Source organism: Mustelus asterias, chromosome 6 (genome assembly GCF_964213995.1).
Source record: "Mustelus asterias chromosome 6, sMusAst1.hap1.1, whole genome shotgun sequence".
Taxonomy (NCBI): domain Eukaryota; kingdom Metazoa; phylum Chordata; class Chondrichthyes; order Carcharhiniformes; family Triakidae; genus Mustelus; species Mustelus asterias.
In genome coordinates, this window is record NC_135806.1 from 85,408,178 (window position 1) to 85,428,249 (window position 20,072).

Below are 20,072 nucleotides of genomic sequence, written 5' to 3' on the forward strand. Positions count from 1 at the left end.
CGTAAGTTAGGGTATTTAAAAAGAATAATTGTTATGCTTTCATATTTCACACTTTATGTTAATAAGCTTTGTCTTCTACTTGACAAGTCTGTTTTTATAATAAACTAGTGATTTTGTTGTTTATTGAAGAAACCTGGGCATTAAGTGCTCATTCTGAGATCCCTAGATAAAGCACATATTCGGCCATATAGTTAGCTCTAGAAACACTTGAAGATATGTTGTAACCTGTGGAGTAGTGGAACCAGAGACATGTGCATTCCTGCTATCTCAGTCACACCAACATCTTAATTCATTTGCTATTTTAGTTCTGTAGCTGATACCACTGTGAGATCTGTCCACAGGTAAAAGGTGAGGTTTGGAGTGCGGCTGTGATCTTGCGGAAGAACGATAAAGTTAATCACATCTATTCTCGAGTATCTCCAAACCACAGTCAAGTAAAGCATCTGAGTAACTATGGTAAGGGGGGCCAATAATTACTTTGCAAGTCCTTTTCTGAAAACTTTCCATGGCTTTAAGTTGTTACTTTGTGATTTCGTTCAACCACAATGATGTTCCATATTCCATTAGGGGTGAATAAAACTTGTAAAAATGGTTATTTCATTCCATCATTATTAATTCAGCACCCCTTCCACATACATACACACACACTTATTGGAGCATTTGGTGTAAAAATCATTATTGCTATTATTGTAATCACAGCCCCATTCAAGCTGTCAATTTTCCAAAGCACCAAAATTCTGCTACATGCCAGACAATGATCTGGGCCACACAGATAAGATCCCCCCTCCTTCAAATATCACCTTTAATAAAGGAAAAGGAAGGGAACATACCTCTCACTCTTCAAAACACAGAAGGACTATTGCCCAATTCTAAAAAGAAGCAGATAATAAAAAGCATCACATTTAAAATAACATTTAATAATAAAGCCCAAGTGTGCTTCAGGCAACCGAATCTGTTAAATTAATTTTATTACAGTGGGTTTCACAAATGGTAATAGTATTTTGGGATCATATTATATCATCTCATTTGTTATACTCGGAATACTGAGACCCAATGGTCTGATGCATGATGTATAAGTAATTACACTTAAACAGCGAGTGTGACATGAAATTGACATGACGTGACTTAGGAGAAGGCGATGGTTTAGTGGTAATGTCACCGGACAGGTAATGTAAAGGTCCAGGTTGATGCTCTGGGACATGGATCAAATCCCACCACAGACAGCTAGTGGTATTTAAATTTAATAAAAATCTGGAATTTAAAAAAAAGCTAGCCTCAATAATGAAATCATCATTAGTTGTTATAAAACCTACCTGAATGGCAATGCCTTTTAAGGAAGAAAATCTGCTCCTTACCTCATATGGGTCTGACCAGATGCAGTGAAATGTGATTAACTTTGCGATGTACTTTGAAATGGTTTGACAAGCCACTCAGTTGTATCAAACAGTTATGCAGAAAAGTCAAAAAATAATTAAATGGGACAGAACAGCAGGCATTAGCCTAGGCACTGGAAATGACAATGGCGCACCCAGCCCTGTCGACCCTGTAAAGTCCTCCTTAATGATGTGGAGATGCCGGCGTTGGACTGGGGTAAACACAGTAAGAAGTTTAACAACACCAGGTTAAAGTCCAACAGGTTTATTTGGTAGCAAAAGCCACACAAGCTTTCGAAGCTCTAAGCCCCTTCTTCAGGTGAGTGGGAATTCTGTTCACAAACAGAGCTTATAAAGACACAGACTCAATTTACATGAATAATGGTTGGAATGCGAATACTTACAACTAATCAAGTCTTTAAGAAACAAAACAATGGGAGTGGAGAGAGCATCAAGACAGGCTAAAAAGATGTGTATTGTCTCCAGACAAGACAGCCAGTGAAACTCTGCAGGTCCACGCAACTGTGGGAGTTACAAATAGTGTGACATGAACCCAATATTCCGGTTGAGGCCGTCCGCGTGTGTGCGGAACTTGGCTATCAGTTTCTGCTCAGCGACTCTGCGCTGTCGTGTGTCGCGAAGGCCGCCTTGGAGAACGCTTACCCGAATATCAGAGGCCGAATGCCTGTGACCGCTGAAGTGCTCCCCAACAGGAAGAGAACAGTCTTGCCTGGTGATTGTCGAGTGGTGTTCATTCATCCGTTGTCGCAGCGTCTGCATAGTTTCCCCAATGTACCATGCCTCGGGACATCCTTTCTTGCAGCGTATCAGGTAGACAACGTTGGCCGAGTTGCAAGAGTATGTACCGTGTACCTGGTGGATGATGTTCTCACGTGAGATGATGGCATCTGTGTCGATGATCCGGCACGTCTTGCAGAGGTTGCTGTGGCAGGGTTGTGTGGTGTCTTGGTCACTGTTCTCCTGAAGGCTGGGTAGTTTGCTGCGGACAATGGTCAGTTTGAGGTTGTGCGGTTGTTTGAAGGCAAGAAGTGGGGGTGTGGGGATGGCCTTGGCGAGATGTTCGTCTTCATCAATGACATGTTGAAGGCTCCGGAGGAGATGCCGTAGCTTCTCCGCTCCGGGGAAGTACTGGACAACGAAGGGTACTCTGTCCACTGTGTCCCGTGTTTGTCTTCTGAGGAGGTCGGTGCGGTTTTTCGCTTTGGCGCGTTGGAACTGTTGATCAATGAGTCTAGCGCCATATCCTGTTCTTATGAGGGCATCTTTCAGCGTCTGGAGGTGTCTGTTGCGATCCTCCTCATCCGAGCAGATCCTGTGTATACGGAGGGCTTGTCCGTAGGGGATGGCTTCTTTAACGTGTTTAGGGTGGAAGCTGGAGAAGTGGAGCATCGTGAGGTTATCCGTGGGCTTGCGGTACAGTGAGGTGCTGAGGTGACCGTCCTTAATGGAGATGCGCGTGTCCAAGAATGCAACCGATTCCTCCTTAATAACATAGGTGCCAAGATTGGGAGAGCAGTCCCACAAACTAGTCAAGCAACAGCCTGACTCACTGAATCATATCCTACAGATGCCACCACCACTATCCCTGAGTATGTCTTGCCCACCAAAAGGACAGACACACGAGAAGTCACGGCACGATGCCATGCAGTCATAAGGGAGCTGCCCTTGGAGTCCTCAACTCTGTGAAGTTTCAAGGCATCAGATCAAACATGGGCAACAAACCTCCCGCTGATTACCACCTACTGCACTCCCGTTTCCCAGCTGCTGAGTCTGTGCTCCTCCATGTTGAACATCAATTGGAATCATCACTTGTGGTGACAAGGCAATGTATTCAGAATGGGGGATTTTCAATGCCCATCAGAGTGGCTCAGTAGCACCATTACTAACTGAGCTGACCAAGTCCTAAAGGAAACAGCTGCTAGAATGAGCCTGCAGCAGGGGGTGAAAGAGCCAGCAAGTGGGAAAAAGCTACTCGATCTCATCCTCACCAATCTACCTGTCCCAGATGGATCTGTCCATGACAGTATTGGAAGGAGTGACCATCACACAGTAGAGACAAAGCCCTGAGTTAACATTGAGCATTCTTCTATCATGTTGTGTGACACCACCACCATGCTAAGTGGGATAGATTTAGAACAGATTTAGCATCTCAAAATTGGACATCCATGAGGTGCTGTGGGACATCAGCAGCAGAATTGCTTTCAACCACAATCCATGACCTATTCGCTGAGCATATTGCTCATTCTACTATTACCATCAAGTCAGGAGATCAACCTTGGTTCAATGAAGAGTGCAGGAGAGCATGCCAGGAGTAGCAGCAGACATACCTGAAAATGAGGCATCAACCTGGCGAAGCTACAACACACGAGTACTTACATGGCAAATAGTGGAAGCAGCATGCAATATTTTAAAAATTAATTTATGGGATATGGGCATCGTTAGGTAGGCCAGCATTTATTGCTGATACCCTTGAGTGGATTATCCATCTTGGCCTTTCTGGAGGAAGATGGTTACAAATGATGGACAACAAATGCTAACCTTGCCAACATTGCCCACCCTCTATGAAATAATAAAAAATGTATTGAAGCCAAGAAAACAAAACAAGACAATCTGGAGTAAAAATACTTAACGGGGAGAGAGCCAACTTCAATGGGCATGAACGCAGCTGGGCCAGATAGACCGGAATGAAAGGTTGGTGGGAAAAACTGTAGCTGATCAATGGGCTACCTTCAAAGCAGAGATGGTGCAGACACAGTCAAGGTATACTCCCTTAAAAGGGAAAGGTAAGACAAACAAATCCAGAGCTCTCTGGATGAAAAATGAGACAGAAATTTAAGATAAGGAAGAAAAGGTTTGCTTATGACAGATGTCAGGTAGAAAATACAATTGAGAACCAAGAAGAATACAGAAGATTCAGAGGGGAGGTGAAAAAGCACATTGAGAAGCGAAGAGAGATTATGCAGCTGCAGTGAGACATCTTTGCTCTGTGTTCACGTCTTCTTGCAATGAAGGCCAAAATATCATTTGCCATCCTACCTGCTTGCTGTACCTGCATGCTTGCTTTCAGTGTACTAGGACACCCAGGACTCTTGGTACGTCAACATTTCCTAATTTATAACTTCAGCTATGAGGACAGATTGGAGAGTTTGGGACTGTTCTCCTTGGAGAAAGAAGGTGAGAGGAGATTTGATGGAGATGTTCAAAATCATGAGGAGTCTGTACAGAGTGGATAGGGAGAAATTGTTCCCCATCGTAAAAAGATCAAGTGCCAGAGGGCACAGATTTAAAGTGAGTTGCAAAAGAAGAAAATGTGATGTGAGAAAATGTGAAATGTGAGAAAAACCTTTTTCACACGAGTGATTCAGGCCTGGAAGTGTGGTGGAGGCAGGTTCAAACAAGGCACAGCATGGTGGCACAGTGGTTAGCACTGCTGCCTCACAGCACCAGCGACCTGGGTTCGATTCCCGGCTTGGGTCACTGTCTGTGTGAAGTTTGCACATTCTCCCCGTGTCTGCATGGGTTTTCTCCAGGTGCTCCGGTTTCCTCCCACAGTCCAAAGATGTGTGGGTTAGGTGGATTGGCCATGCTAAATTGCCCCTTAGTGTCAGGGGGACTAACTAGGGTGAATGCATGGGGATATGAGAATAGAGCCTGGGTGGGATTGTGGTTAGTGCAGACTCGATGGGCTGGATGGCCTCCTTCTGCTCTGTATGATTCTATGATTTAAGAGGGCATTTGATGATTATTTGAATAGAAACAATGTGCAGGGGTATGGGGAAATGGCAAGGGAATGGCACAAAGTCATGATGCTCGTTTGGAGAGCCAATGCAGACACAATGCACCATAACAATTCTGTGGTTCTGTGAATTTGCTGCCGCCACATTTTCATCAGTGCATTCCAGATCCTAACCACTCACTACTTTTTCTCATGTCACCTTTAGTCCTTCTGTCATCACCTTAAATCAGTGTCCTCTGGTTCTCCACACTTTCACCAATGGGAACAATTTCAGTCTATCTATTTTGTCCAGATTCCTTGTAGTTTTGTACACCTCCAGCAAATCTCCTCTCAACCTTCTCTTCTCATAGGAGTACAGCCTCAGCTTCTCTAATCTATCCTCATAACTGAAGTCTCTCATCCCTGGAACCCTCCATGGAAATCTTTTCTGCAGCCTTTCAAATGCCTTCAAACCCCTCCTAAAATGTAGTGTCCTGACTATTGGACATAATACTCCAGTTGAGGCTGTGTTTTATAAAGGTTTACCATAACCTCCTTGTTTTTGTACTTTATGCCTCTATTTATGAAGTCTGTATGCTTTATTAACCATTTTCTCAATCTACCCTGCTGCCATCAACAATTTGTGCACAATAACCCCCAGGTCCTTCTGCTCCTTCCTGCACCACTTTAGAATTGTATCTTTTATTTTATATTTCCTCTCTTTGCTCTTCTTCCAAAATGTTATCTCTTCACTTTTTTCTGTATTAAATTTCATCTGTCACATATCTGCCCATTCCATCAGTCTGACTATGTTCTTTCGGAGTCCATTACTATCCTCCTCGGGGTTTCTTTCCTAATGGTATGACTGAAGTGATACACACGTTAAGTGAAGAGCATACTGATTGCACACATTGACCACGAGAGCCATGTTTTCAATCAAGTAAAATATTTATTTTGTTTTTACCACTTGAAGTTGATGACAATTCTATTAATATATGAATGATTAAGCATTTTCTACAACTTGTGAAATATTTGGTGTGTATTAAATATATTTAATCTTATTCAAGAGTCACTAACTATCATCATAGAAATCTACAGTGCAGAAGGAGGCCATTTGGCCCATCAAGTCTGCATTGACAACAATCCCACCCAGGCCCTATCTCCAAAACCCCCACATATTTACCCTGCTAATCCCTCTAATATACATCCCAGGACACTAAGGGGCAATTAGCAAACCTGCACATCTTTGGACTGTGGGAGGAAACCGGAGCACCCGGAGGAAACCCACGCAGACACAGGGAAAATGTGCAACCTCCACACAGTGACCCAGGTCCCTGGAGCTGTGAGGCAGCAATGCTAACCACTGTGTCATCCAATAATCTTGTCACCCACTAGGATGAAGGAGGGCCACTCAGACAACCCACTCACTAGCCTAGGTTGCCCATCACTGTATTATAGGTTTTGTACGAAGGATGTGGGAAAGTTGAATTGATTCAGTGATTGTTGTCTCTGGATGTGCGGGGACAGCGGAGTCTGTCAGACTACTGACTGACAGCTCCAAACTTTAGGATTTCCGCACTAATCTGAATATCCCTGAAGTTGACGGGGTGGGGGGAAAGTCAATTTCAAATAAGTAATACGGGCGAACGTGATAGTTCGGCGTTATTAACCACACCCCGTCCCTCTAGGCAAAATTCAACACTTGAACTGTGTTTCTCTTTCCACAAATGCTGCTTGTCCTGCTGAGTATTTTCAGCATTTTCTAATCAGATTTCACATTTCCAGCACCCGCAGTATTTTGCTTTTTGTTCGAACATGAGGTTTCCATGGCAGCTCACTCCCAATGAAAGGATGTATCTGTCTGGACGCTGGAATAACTGCAGTCTCTAAGGGCAGAGTTTGGAACTAAAAGATGTGTCACTAGTACAGTATTATTAAAACTTTAGGTTAAAAAAAATCAACGAAATCTGCACCGCTTCTGCCTGCATTGTGTGCGTACGGATTACATCATCAGAAACCCAGTCTGTAACCTCACTAAGTACTTTGGTAGAATGAAGGGATTTGTGTCAATTTAATACAATCAACACAGCTTTTCGTGTTTGGTTTGTGAAACAACAGAGGTAAAAATTTCCAAGTAACTTGCAACTTCAATATAGTGTGTAACACGTAGCAAAAAGTGTGCCATCTTGCGGGTTATTCTTACAGGGGCATGCCAACCGTTCCTTTATACCCAAATATTCATGAAGTTTTATAAAAAAAACTCGATGTAGGATTTTTTTAGATTGAATTCTCTTACTTTGAAAATGTAGCATTTTCTAAGAAAATGATACATCTTACTTTGCATAAGTTTTGTTTTCCTCCCAATGCTGGGAGCAGCAGTGGATTTTTGAATATAAATATGAAGATGTTCTGCATGCAGTTTTATTTTGTTTGTTGGCGCTGGCTGGCGTCTCAGATGTTGCTCCGTCACCTTATATAACACCAGCTGGGTGACTCCCAGTCCCAGTCTCTCTCTCTCTGGCAGCTGAGTCAACGCAGCAGTGTTTGAGCCAGCGCCCTCACACCCTAGCCTGCTGCCTTTGATTGACAGCCAGCCGCGCCGCCCTGCCCAGGCTAGCAACGTTCCAAAATAGAACCCGGCTGACGTCATCGGGCCAACGGGAGGCGCCGATAGGCCGGGCCCGGATCAGCAGGTTCGGTTGAAGCGGCGGCTCCCTGGGCTGCGCGCGCGCTGATTGGCCGGGGCCAGAGCAGACAGAGAGGAGAGGGGAGAGGGGAGAGGGGGGACTTTGGAGTTGATCATTAATGCAGAGTAAGCAGTCTGGCTTTGCAGCAGCACTAACCGTATCCCAGCGCTGAAGGTTTGGACTAATGCCAGCCAGCCAGCTAGCTAGCTAGCTACAGAATTAGCTCATTGTTCTGTACAGTCCAACTACGGGCACTGGGGTAGACAGTAAAGCAGCTTTTTTTGGGGGGGGGGAGGAAGGGTGGAAAAAGCTGGCTGCACTTCATTTGTGGAGTGCAGTAATTATTGCTTTTATGGGAAAAATGCTCCCGTTTGTGGGAGCTACAATGCAGATCTCTATGTAGGGTAGAAGGTGGAGCGGGGCAGAGGGCTTTGTCTGTAAGTATTGTGCCGTGGAGCAATCAGTTCAGTAATTTTTCTTCTAAAGCATTCATTTTGTTGAAGAATATCGATTTTTGTTTCTGGGTAGCTGATTGTGTATTAGCTTGGCGTGGGTAAGCGCTTGAACTGAGCTCTCCTTTATGAGCGTTCTTTTGTTCTTTCTCCCAACATTCCGACTTAGTTTTCCTTTCAACCATTGCAGATTTAGAATGTGTTTTTTTAAAATATTGGGTATTGGTACATTTGGGTTGTCTTCAGTTACATCTGATTTTTTTTAATTTTTGGTGTTGCAGATATTAAAATCGTGAAGTTAACGATGTGTGCTTGAAAAGATCGTCGCTACGTGCATTGCAAATAATTATAAATAAAACAACTGTATGTTTTTTCCTCTTATAGTTTGTTCCCCTTTAGGAACTGGGGAGACCTGCCTGCAGTCCCAGCTCTGCCAGAAAAACATGCAGACAAGGGTAAGGATTGACCCGTCTCAGACAAAAATGTGTAGTTGTGATTTAGAGGGCTCTTGGTTAATGAATCACCAAAACGAATACCATGCCTATTTGTTCACTAGTGCAAACCAATGCCCTATGTTCGTGGAAAAATGTATGCGTTTAATTGCGCTCACCAATTCTAGTTCAGTATATTCATGTGCTGTTTTAGGCTTATTATCTAAGCTTAAGAATGTGGATATAATTTCAAACGAAGGGCTCAAACATCCAGTATTAATTTGTCTTTTGTGAAGCTAGAAATTTTGATATTATTTTTGAGAATCTACATTTCTAATTCAACAAATGTTATCATTGCATTTCCAAATTAATCGACCCATTAGATTATTGCATGTATATGTTTAATAAAATATTATAGATTTTAGGCCTCAGAATGGTGTTTCTACTCAATAGAGGTTTTATTCTTGTTACATTGACCCTTATATTTTAAATTACATAGGACATACATCACAGCCAAATAATCTGTGTTGGAGGTTATTCTCCACAGGAATCTCCTCCCATGCAATCTACTTCACCTCAGTCTTTCAGGAAACCTTTCTAAATTTCCCTCATCATGTTCTTACTTACACTTGAAAGGTGCTATTGGAATCATTTTGTTTCTTGTTTTTTCATTGAGTTTTCATATTCCATTTTTGAAACAAAATTGTTACTTGGAATAAATCAGTACAGAATTAATTATTTAAACTTTGATTTATATATCAATTTGTAAAATGCAAATAAAGTCTTTTGACTAATGATTAAGTAAACTGAAAACCATTCATTATTTAATTCCTCAGTAATATACCAAAAGTAATTCCACTATAATACACTAAATTTGCTTGATGTCCTTTCACAGATCCTAAATGAGTCTGCTATTTCACCTACACAGTCCAAATTTCTATATTTCCTTCCTTGAAAATCAAAATCTATATTTCTGGGTGGGAATTGTTTTGTTGGAATGAATTATGACTACAACAACAGCTTGCATCTTTAATGGAGTAAAACATTCCAAGCAACTTCACAGTGTGTTGTACAAAATTTGAAACAGCGATATAAGGTGATCAAGAACTAGCTAAAAGAGGTAGGTCTTGAGGAATGTCTTAAATCAGGAAAGAGGTGTGCAGACACTTAAGGAGAGAATTCCAAAGTTTAGAATCTTGGCAGCTGAAGGGATGGCTGTCGATCATCTGGGTTATATAGAGTGCAAATCCATGCTGCTTTTAACTCTTCAGCGCACAATCTGTCTTGAAATGGACCATCATTTTCATAAATTAACTTAATTAATTCTCATCCAATTAAGGTAGCACTTGCCCTAGATCATATTCATTCTGCCAAAAAGGCACATGGGACCAGACATAACTGGACGTTGATGCCAGCTGATGCCTTTGAGTGAATTATTTGAATTTACTCCAGCCAACTTTAAATTTAAAATTGGATAATCTGGAGCCAGTGCAGATCAACAAGGACAGCATGCTAGATGAGTGGGACTTGGTATGGGATAGAATATTTAGCAGCAGAGCTTTGAATGAGTTGAAGGTTGCTGAAGCTCAAGAGGCTGGCCAGAAGAGTATTGGAGTTTCTGCATCTGGAGGTGATAATGGCACAAATTATGCTTTTGGCGACCAAGTGAGATGGGGTGGAGACATGCATCGCTACAGAAGATGCAGATTGGCTATGACAGAGGATATGAGATCAGAAATTCACCTTGGAATTGAATAAAGCACCTTGGTTGCCAAGTGTCTGGTTCTGTATTTGGTTTGTGGCTGGGGTGGAGATGGAATCAAGGGCAAAGAGTTTGTGGAAGGGACCAAACACAATTCTTTAATGCTTAACGTGGCTGGAGAGATTCAGGCATGGAGTGGTGGGAAATATTCACGTGAATTTCACTGGCCGCAAGGCTTCCAAGAACTTTTGGAGAGGCCAGAGATATGGACAAAGGTTTGTAGTGCTTTAAAGGAAGAAATGATGACAGCGGTTTTGGAAGGGAGAGAGAACCGATTTTGCCGTCACTTAACATGTGGACCAGAAAGGCAGGAAAAGTGATTAACATTTTACCAGGAATGGGTTCAAGAACACAACAGTCTCATCTCCTGAATAAGAGGTGAACTTGGAGCAGCCATGAGGGAGCAAAAGAGGCAAATGAGGAAAAACAAAGGTTTGGGGCTAAGTTAGGCAGGAGCTGGTGGTGGAGGTTCAACATAGTGGGAAAGTTGGGGTAGCAGTGGCAGTGAACAGATTGGTCTGAATTCTAATGACAAGGTCCATGACCACCTTGCATTTAGTGGTGGTGAGGCTGGAGCGGATAGGGGAGATGACTAATAGTTTTGGCATTGGAGAATAAAGCTTGAAAATGCTTGATGTGACTGGCTGATAATGAATGACTAAATTAGTTCTGCACCAGATATGATTGTCTGAAATCCTTGGCCTTGAAGGAACTTTGCCAGTGGGATGGCAAATAGTAGAGTAGCATAAATCCAGTGCACATGTTTTTCTCATAGTGTAATCTTTTGGAAAAAGGTGCATTGTGTGAACTGTTGAGGAAATCTATTTTTATACTTTTCCTTTATAAATGGATTCTTAGCTCCTGTTTGCCATGCGCTGCAATATAAATATTGACAACATATTTAAAAAAGAAACTTGAGAGTCCACGACTTGATATCTTCTAGTTGATTCTGTTTCCTTTGGAACAGGTTATACCTATCTCAGTATTGAAACAATTCAAAAAGGGTGGCATTCTTCCTCAGTCAGACCTAATGTTAATTAATGTTGCTCCAAGAGACGGATCAGCTTATTGATATTCTTTTCTCTTGCATAAAGTTAAAGAAACATTCCTTTGTTAAACTGTTATAACCTAAATAGTATTTCAGATGAACTATTTTTCTTGGCTTGTACCTGCAAAGAAAAATGTGCCCTCTGTCAGTTGTTACATATAGACTAGCCTGGATAAGAACAAAAGTTTCCTTCTGCAGTGAACATTATTCCACTAGTTGAGATTTAACAGCAAAAATTACATTCATGCCTCTAGATTACTAGTCTAACCACTACCACAATTACTTGGTTTCTCCTGTACTGTACCCAAGGGTGTATGGTAGCATTGCCACTCATCTTAATTCCTTTGTAAATCTGGAGAGGTAGAGTGAATTTGGAGAATATCAGTTGACCTATGTGTCCCTCCACTTTCTCAATAGAAATGCCATCTACTGTTTCCATATCAATGTAGATCTGCATCCTTGTTTAATATCTTCTTGGAGGCAGTGCAACAATAAGTCTTGCTGTAAGGAGACATGAGTAGATGTTGGTGGTAAACTTCGTCAAGAAAACAAAGGTTTGCCCGTTGGCTTTCAATACCTTCTTTGGTGCCTCTGCAGGATTAAGCATGTATCTTGATAAGTTTATTCACTCCTAAGCAATCATATTGTAGCACTTGATGTGTAATGTAAAGGCAGTAAATATTTAAGTTTCATATTTTTTCATTTACGCATTACAAAGAAGGAACTCGGGACATCTGAAAGCACTTTACAACCAATGAAATGCTCTCAAAGTGACTTGTAATGTAGGAGGCATGCCAGCCGTTTAGTGCACAAAAAGCATCTATTAACAGCAATGAGATAAATGACCAGATAATCTGTTTATTGGTGTTGGTTAAGGGATAAATGTTAGCCAGGATAACAGGAGTGCTCCCCTGCACTTTTTCAAATTGTACCATGGGATCTTTTATGCCTGACTGCAACTTTTCCGATTCTTCCAGAAAATCAAATAGAAAAGACCCCAGTGACCATTAGATCAAATAAAATCAAGAATTGTTGATGGATATCTGTCCTTGGGTCTAGTTTAAAAAGCATTCAGGGCTGCTCATCATTTTCAGCTTTCCTAATACTGCAAGAAGAAACCAATAATAACACATTTGGAGAAAATGGCTTGATGCATTTAGCAATCTTTTCCCCCCCTTGTTTCCAAAAACAACAGCTTCAAAGGCATAAACTTATACAAAACCAAAGAATGTGAAAGAAACTTGTCCTCAAGCTAAATTTATGGTTCAGGAAGGAAAAAAAACAAGACTTTTTTTTCAATCCTCAATAGTAATCAAGTAAAATCTCCTTGAAATTAATTATAACTTGTAATGTGCATCACTTAATGCTCATCAGTTGCACTGTTAACGTTCCCATGCTTTCAGCACAACCTGAGTCAAAATATGTATGACCATATGGGAACAGGGCTTGGCCATTCATTTTCAGGCCTGTTTGGCCCCATTCGGTGAGATTATGGCTAATTTGCACCCCAACTACATCCACTTGCCTTGGCTGCATATATCCTTTATTCCATTTGGCAATTCCACAATCTATCGATCACAGGTTTAAATAATTAATTGAGCTAACATATGCTGTTTCTGTGAAAAAGAGTTCCACATTCTTATCACCTTTTGCTTGAAGTATTTCCTAACTTCTCTCCTGAATGGCCTGCCACTAATTTTAAGGTTATCAATCACAGAGTTGTTACAGCACAGAAGGAGGCCGTTTAGCCCATCTCGTCTGCATCAGCTGTGCAAATGAGCAATTCCTTTTGTACCATTCTCCTGTCTTCTCTCTGTAACCATGCACATTCTTCCTCTTTGGAATACAGTCTAATTTCCATTGAATGCTTCGATTGAACCTGCATTTTAGGTAGTGTTGTGTGAAAAGCGTTTTTCCTCATATCTATTGTGCTTCCTTTGCCAAATGCTTTAAAATTGTGCTCGCCCATTCTTGACCCTTTTACAGGTGGGAACAATCTCACCCTATCTGCTCTGTCCAGTTACTTGCCACTTCAGCCCAAGCCTAAATGTTATCCAGATTTTGCTGCATGTGGTCACAGACTGCTTCAGTATCTAATGAGTTGTGAAAGGTACTGAACATTGAGCAGTCATCAGTGAACATCCCTTCTTCTGACCTTATGATGGAGGGAAGGTCACTGATGCAGCAACTGAAGGTGGTTGGGCCTAGGACAACACCCTGAGCAACTCCTGCAGCAATGTTCTGGGGCTGAGGATTGAACTCCAGCAACCACAACCATCTTCCTTTATTTTATGACTCAAACCATTGGAGAGTTTGCACCTGATTTCCATTGACTCCAGTCTTGCCAGAGCTGCTTGATGCCATATTTGTCAAATGCTGCCTTGATATCAAGGGCAGACACTTTCACTTCACCTCTTGAATTAAGCTCCTTTATGCATCTTGAGACCATGGCTGTAATAAATCCTGGAATCAAGTGGCCCTGGCACAACTCAAACTGAGCATCGACGAACAGGTCATTGCTGTGTAAGAGCTTCTTGACGACACTCTCGGTGACACTATCCATCACTTTGCTAATGAACAAGATCAGACTGATGAGATGGGAACTGACCAGATTGGATTTTTCCAGCTTTTGTGGAAAGGACGTAGCTGGGAATTTTCCACCTTGTTTGGTAGATTCCTGCATTGTGGCTGCATTGGAAAAGCTTGTTTAGAGATAGAACATAGACCTGGAGAACAGGTCTGCAGTGCGACAGCACGGATAGTGTCAGAGCTCATAGTCTCTGCTGTGTCCAGTGTCTTCTATCATTTATTGATATCATGTGGAATGAATTATATTGGCTGGCATCTGTGATTCTGGGGACCACAGGAGGAAGCCATGATGGATCATCCACTTAGCATATGTGTCTAAACCTGTTTGCAAGTCCTTCAGCCTTGCTCATTACACTGAGGTGCTGAGCTCCCCATCATTGAGAATGTGGATATTTGTGGAATTGCTTCCTCTGGTTACTTGGTTAATTATCCACCACCATTCATGACTCAATGTGGCAGGACTGCAGAGAGTTGATCTGATCTGTTGGTTCTGGGATTGCTTAGCTTTGTTTATCACATGCTGTTTAGCATTCATCTAATCCTTTGTGGTAGCTTCGTCAGATTGGCAACTTCCTCTTGGATATGCTTGATGCTGCTGCTGGCATTCTCGCCTGCACTCCTCATAGAACCAGGGTTGGTTTACCAGTTTGATGGTACCATGACTTTTTCCCATGTCAGAAATGACAAACACAAGGGGTCACAAGTTCAAGGTAAGGGGGGGAGGGGGGCGGCAAGGTTCAATACAGATATGCGGGGGACGTATTTTACACAGAGGGTGGTGGGGGCTTGGAATGCACTACCAAGCAAGGTGGTTGAGGCAGACACGCTAGGATCATTTAAGACTTATCTAGATAGCCACATGAACAGACTGGGAATAGAGGGATACAAACGGATGGTCTAGTTAGGAACACATGATCGGTGCAGGCTTGGAGGGCCGAAGGGCCTGTTCCTGTGCTGTTTTGTTCTTTGTATGACAGTCAGTGAAATGCTGGACCATGAGCTTGCATATGGTGGTCAAATACAATTCTGCTCCTGATGACCCATGGTGTGTCATGGATGCCCAGTTTTGAGTTTTTAGAGCTGTGCTGAATCTGTTGTATTTAACATGGTGATAGTGCCAAACAACAAGATGGAGGATAGATTAAATGTGAAGATGGGGCTTCAATTCTGCATTAACGTTGTGATCGTCACCCCTGCCAATACTTTCATGGACAGGTGCACCTGTGACAGGTAGGCTTGTGAGAGCGAGAGAAGTAGGTTTTTCCTTCGTGATTCCCTCAGCGTCTGCTGCAGGCCGAATCTGGTGGTTCTGCCAGCCTGGTTAGTAGTAGTGTTACTGAGCCAGTCTTGGTATGGATATTGAAGTGCCCCTCCCAGAGTACATTCTCTGTCCTTGCCGCCCTGAATGCTTTTTTCAGCTGGAGGCCAGGTCGGGAAATCAGGCTGGGAAGAGAGATCAGCGGCTAGATTGGGATGAGGCTGTGACTGGAGTGGGTGCAAGAGGCGGAAATCCGCATTCTTTAAATGTGGGGTCAGAGCACTCCTCCTGGCTCTACATGAGCATATCCTCATGCTCACACGTTATTTTCCCTTTGGGGAATAGTGGGGAGATGATGGGAGGATTGCTATGCTGATTATCAGCATATTGAACTGTTATGAACACTCCTTCCATGGCTGACAAGTCCTAATGGTGGCCTTGAACCTGGAGCTCTTGATCGTTACCACAAGACCTTCTACTCTACATTCAGGTAAGTATATTTTGCTGGTAAGCAGCGGCATGACTTTTCTTCATGCAGCTTGCTGCTTTAGGGCAAACCAATCTTGCAGTGGGGGCTCGAGCGCAAGACATCTTATCTGAACGTGCAGAAGGCCTACTGCCTGTTGGAGGTGGGGGCATGGCTAGACAATTTCTCATTGAGTATGCAGGCATGCATTGGTTGGAAATGGGTGTGCTCTTCTTCCTTCCCATGTTGTGGACTTGGCAGCTTGTTTAGTTCCTGAAAAATGGATACTTTGCAGTTGAACAGAGCACTTGATTATGAATACCTAGACAATCGTCTGCTGAGAACATACAAGAAAAACCATATAACAAAAAGTGACTAACTTAACAAGTGAATTGTATTTTAAATATTTTTTTTTTAAAAAAAGCTTGCATCTTATTTTAAAGGAAAACAAATGCACCTGAACTTCTGGCAGGCCTACCATCTTGGCTGGAAACCAGATAGAAGAGTTGTATCTAAACATTCCCTACCACCTGCAGCCTGAAACCATTACCCATAGTGCTTATAGATTCAAGTCTGTGCTTGTACGAATCCTTGGATGAACTCAGAAGCTGACAGGCAGTCCTTTGAAAGGAGTGCTGTTCCAAAAAAAAAGTACATTCTTTATGCCCTTCACAGGAATGAGGATAGGCCAAATATGATACATAGTACAACATTCTTTTATGTGATTATATTTGCACTGCAAAAATAATGTTTCGGTTCATGATTATTTTGTTAGTAAGAGAAGAAGCTTTATTCTTCTGAAATGATAGAAGCTTTTGTTAATGCAACTCAAGGTTTTAGATTTTTCTTAACCTTAAAATAGTGAAAACCGACAGTTACTTTTAAAATTTGTTAATTCTGTAAGTATTCCTAAATGGCAAAATTTAAAAAGAACATTTATACTGGCACTGATTAATTCCATATTTTAATGTTTAAAAACCAGCTACTAAAGTTTGCATTGGATTCTGCTTTAAAACCACGACATTTGAACTTGTGAAGCAGTAAACCATATTGTTTAGTAATGCTCATGAACTGGATTCACTTTTGTTAAATTGTCAATTTGAAACAGATGACCTGAACTGCAGAGAAATCATAGTGAAATGTTTCTGTTCATTGATGTCTATGGAGAAGGTTGGCATTATTAAAAAGCAGAAAACTCATTTATGTTCATTGTTTGAAGCTAATTAAACCAAGTAGTAGCAACAGATCCATTTACAAAATTCCAAATATCCCCAGTATAAAAAGTATATGAAGTAAATAAACCCCAGGCCATCTGTAGCAAGTTCCTAATGTTGAACAGTAAAAGGCAGGGGGCTTCTTTCTGTCTGTGTTTTTGTTTAAATATTAACAGAACAGTAAAAGCTAATACATTCCTTATGGAATTACTACATTGTTGCTGAGGTTATGGAAAAACATGGACCTGTCGTTGGGGTGGGGGTGGGGGAGAAATGAGGGTTGTCTCCCAGTGTCCTATCACCATTTAGGTGGAAAACGTGTCAGAACTCATAGGTTGCGTTGCTTCTCTGAAGATTCTGCCTGTTTCCTGCTGAATTTACAGTGAGAGATGTAGAGAAACCCAGCAAAATTCCAGGTTGAATATCCTTTTTAACCTAGAACTTGCATGTCTTTTCCAGTTCAGTTATTTAGCATTGCTGCGCAAGGTGATAATGCCTCAGCACCAGTAAGGAAAAAGTGTAAAGTTTTACCCATACTTTGCATTACACGTTGGTCAAATGAAGACTATTGTCCTCTGAAATGTTAGTGTCCTTGCTCTGTGATTAGGAACTGCAATAGAAGGGTCTCTGTTAAAGTGAATATTAACCCTGACCTCAAATCCTGGGGATGGGGTTATTTTAATAATTAGGGCAAGTGCAGTATGTCTGTTGAGGTGCCCATCCTGATAAAGTTCTGCAAAGCTGGAGCGGGTACTTAACTCCAATGTGGAGAGCCAGAGGCCCTGGAATGGCAATAATCTTTAATTGAAAATAATTTTCCTTCAAGGAGCCAAACTGGTTGGTATTAACTCTGTGCTCCCTGCATTTCATACAGGAGAGAATCGGGAGGTGAGGAAACAAAAAATTGCAAAATGTGACCCAACCCAGAGCATGTATGCCTGCTGTCATTTTTACAGCAGTGAGTTGTGTAATGTTTTTGTGTACTGCTGTGTCCTGCTTCTCCAATCTATGTAATATTTAAATCGGGCACCTACAGTTCAGTTGGGAGCTGATTTATGGCATGCAACTGACTTAGCCATCCATTATTACATCTGGCTGAAGCACACAGAGCTACAATTGGCCTCTCTCTCTCCTGCCAAAACTGTCCTGACTACAGAAACATTGTGGATGATAAAGATGACTCTTAAGTTCCTTTCCTCTGCTACCAGCTATCTCATTGACTCCTCTGTCTTTCCCTCCTTCTGTCATTCTCATCACTAATGCATGGAGCCTCTGGACTTCTTTATTAATAAAATATAAAGATCATCCATTCTGCTGCTTTGCGCCCCTCCCTCCCCCATGTTCCCTCTTGCATATCAAACCAAACATGCCCCTACCCTAGCTATGAACTCTCTCTAGTTTTTCCTCATTTTCCCACATACCCTTTCCAAGTTCACCTTGTACGATAAGCCACCTGCTCAACCTTTCTCTTCAGCGCCATGTTAACTGACATTGTAAATGGCTATATTTTCTTGTGCACTGTCCTCCTCATCAAAACTGTCAGCATACTCCTCATTTTTAAAAAAACGCCTCACTAACTAGTGCCCATTTCCTGCTTACGTTTCCTCTCCAAGGTTTTTGAATCACTTATCACATCCCAGCTCACCCCCAATTCCCTGTTCATTCAATCAGGTTGACTTTTTCTGGAGCATTGAAATCCCCTTAACCAAAGTCATGAGCGCACACTGTCAGTGAAAGGGAGGTGGGAGCTCTTTCAGATGCCAACCACTCGTTGCATGAAATAGATTTTCCTCATGTCTCCATTGCTTCTTTGCCAGTTACCTTAAATCTATGCCCTTTGGTTTTCGCTCCTTCCACCAATGGGAACAGTTTTCCCTCTTTGCTCTGTCCAGAACCGTCATGATTTTGAATACCTCTATCAAATTTCCTCTCAACCTTCTCTTCTCCAAGAAAAATAGTTCCAACCTCTTCAGTCTAAGTGAAGTTCCTCATCCCTGGAACCATTCTCATGAATCATTTCTTAATGACACTCAGAACCTGACACAAATTGCCAGTTGACGATTAACCAAGGTTCTATACAAGTTTGACATAATCGGTTTGAATAATATTTTTCTTGTTTTTGCTTTTGGACGGAGCTGTTCATTATTCTGGCATTTACACTCACTCTGGATAAATGTTTTGTTTATTTACTACAAACATTACCACTCCCTTTGCCTTTTGTTCCATGACATCTTTGTCATTTACTCTCCCACCCTCTATCCTATCCTAAAACTTTGTTTTGCAGGGGAATGGCACTAAGAGTGGTTGGCAAAGAGGGAAAACTGTTCCCATTGGTGGAAGGAGCGAAAACCAAAGGGCATAGATTTAAGGTAACTGGCAAAGAAGCAATGGAGACATGAGGAAAATCTATTTCATGCAACGAGTGGCTGGCATCTGAAAGAGCTGGTGCAGACACGATGGACCAAATGGCTCCTTCTGCGCCATAACAATTCTGTGATTCTCCCTCCTTTTGATGACTTATAACCCATCATATTTCCACCCTCTTTTAGTTTTGGAGGAGTCATATTCCACTCAATGTTAATGTTTCTCCACCAATGTTGCCTGACCTACTTACCTTTGTCCTGCTATTAACACCTACTCTGGACAAAAGCATTTATCTTTATACTATCATCACCACTCCCTTTGTTTTATGCTGTATGACATCTTTGTCTTTTAACCTCTCCTGCCCTCCAATTTATCTTTGACTTTCTATTTTGCATCACTTGTCTTTTACCCCCCCCCCCCCCCAAAAGCCCTTTTCAACATTTCTACTTCTCTCTAGTTCTGATGAAGAGCCATCTTGGGCTCAATGTTAACTCTGTTTCTTTCTCCACAGAAGTTGCTGAGATTCACCACCAGCATTTCCTGTTATAGGCAACATACCATTCTAGACTTGTGTCTGTGGTCACAGAAATGCTTGCCTGTTCCCCTATCCAGTTGAATCTTCTATCTCTATCGCTCTTCTAGTCCCCACCCCCCACCCAAAGCTGCTGTACAGCTGAGCCACCTGTAGTGCC

The 20,072-nt window shown here is 42.0% G+C and overlaps 1 long non-coding RNA gene across 4 annotated transcripts in view; it reads left to right on the forward strand.

Moving 5' to 3' along the window:
- The first annotated feature begins 7,850 nt into the window (after positions 1–7,850).
- LOC144494980 (uncharacterized) overlaps positions 7,851–20,072 on the forward strand; it is a 32,917-nt gene continuing 20,695 nt past the window's right edge. Inside the window, exons 1-2 of one of the 4 annotated variants that reach the window (XR_013498187.1) lie at positions 7,851–8,233; positions 8,633–8,703. This is a non-coding gene — a long non-coding RNA (uncharacterized LOC144494980). The remainder of the gene's footprint in view (positions 8,234–8,632; positions 8,704–20,072) is intronic. The other 3 variants (XR_013498186.1, XR_013498184.1, XR_013498185.1) reach the window with 3 other exon arrangements.